A 1553-nucleotide genomic window follows, 5' to 3' on the forward strand; every position below is an offset into this window, starting at 1 on the left:
GATATTCAAATGATATTTTTATTCTCTACTTTTAAATATATATTCTTTTTACAAAAATTAAATACTATACATTTTAGTCTATTTGACTAAAATAATTTTTAATAATTATTTTTATATATAATTAATAATTATTATTTGGTTGATTCAAAAAATAATACACAACTAGAAAATGGATTAATACAGACAGATTTACAGACATATTTAGTCTTTATTACAGACAGATTTTTGGTTACTGACGAAATTACCGACGGATTTTGTCCCTCTGTAAAAGCCCCGTCGGAAATTATTTACCGACGGATTTTTTTCCGTCGTAAAATTACCGACGGATTTTTACCAGTTACCGACAGATTTTTCCTCTGTAAATTCTCCATCCATTTCCTTGATGCGACGAACTTTCCGACGGATTTTTCGTCTGTAATTACAGACGGATTTTTCATCTGTAATTACAGACTGATTTTCAGATGGATTTTCTGTCTGTAATTACAGACGGATTTTCAGACGGATTTTCAGACGGATTTTCCGTCTGTAATTACAGACAGATTTTCCGACAGATTTTCCGTTTGTAATTACAGACAGATATTCAGACGGATTTTCCGTCTGTAATTTAAACTTTGGAAAATCATCTCACACTCTGATTATAGATAGAAAATCCGTCTGTAAATCTGTCAGTAAGGTAAAATATATTTTTTAAAATTTTTTCATTGCAAAATAAACCTATTTTCATACAAAATAAATATACAAAAATTCAACTCAACTCATATAAATTATATATTATTTTTTTCTTCTTTGAGATATATGAAAAATAGATTATCTATATAATATTTCTTTACATATAACTCTACTTATTCAATAATATACAGTTATACATCCATATGGAGTGAAAATTACATCCATGTCTCAGAAACATTAGTAGAGTAGCATCCTTAGAATTTTCTAAAATTTCTTGAACAATGCAAGCTAAGCTAGAGACCACTCATATGGTAAGTGTAGAACTTTATGGCAGCTATGTACACTTTCTTATGGCTGCTATGTACACTGTATTGATTCTACAATGTACACTCTATTGAAGCTGCAATGGCCGCAACTGCAGCAACTATGCCTGCCACGGATACTGCAGCATGCAACTGAGCATTATGAATCCTAATTTCCTACTTTTTCCTCTCCTTTTGATCCTTCAGCCATCTTCCCATTGTCATTCCTCTCAGCAAACTCCTGTAAAGCTAGTATGCAAAAGTTTACAAGAAGAATAACAAAGAAAAAGAGTAATGAATGATTGAGCTTTTATTTTTAGTATATAATCATGAGGTTGAGTGTAACATACCCCATTTCTGAACAAGTTTTGACTGGAAAGGAATTCTGGATTGATTGCTTGATGGGGGGTAAAAATGCTTGTGTGTCGAAAGGAATTCTGATTACCCCCATGTAAATTTTTCGTGTGTCGAAAGAAGCCTGTCTTGATCATAGCTCATGAATCTCAAGCTACGATCAGGGAAACCCTAAGCAATATATGTCGTATATGTCATTGGTTTAAGCAAACTATTAGTTCTTGGTAC

At 31.9% G+C, this 1553-nt stretch overlaps 1 long non-coding RNA gene across 1 annotated transcript; it reads right to left on the reverse strand.

Annotated features, from left to right (window-relative positions):
- Positions 849-1406, reverse strand: LOC110269664. Its single transcript, XR_002358426.1, has 2 exons — positions 1322-1406; positions 849-1220 (listed from the first exon to the last, which is right to left on the reverse strand). It is a non-coding gene; the product is annotated as an uncharacterized LOC110269664 (long non-coding RNA).

Source organism: Arachis ipaensis, chromosome B03 (genome assembly GCF_000816755.2).
Source record: "Arachis ipaensis cultivar K30076 chromosome B03, Araip1.1, whole genome shotgun sequence".
In the NCBI taxonomy this organism is placed as follows: domain Eukaryota; kingdom Viridiplantae; phylum Streptophyta; class Magnoliopsida; order Fabales; family Fabaceae; genus Arachis; species Arachis ipaensis.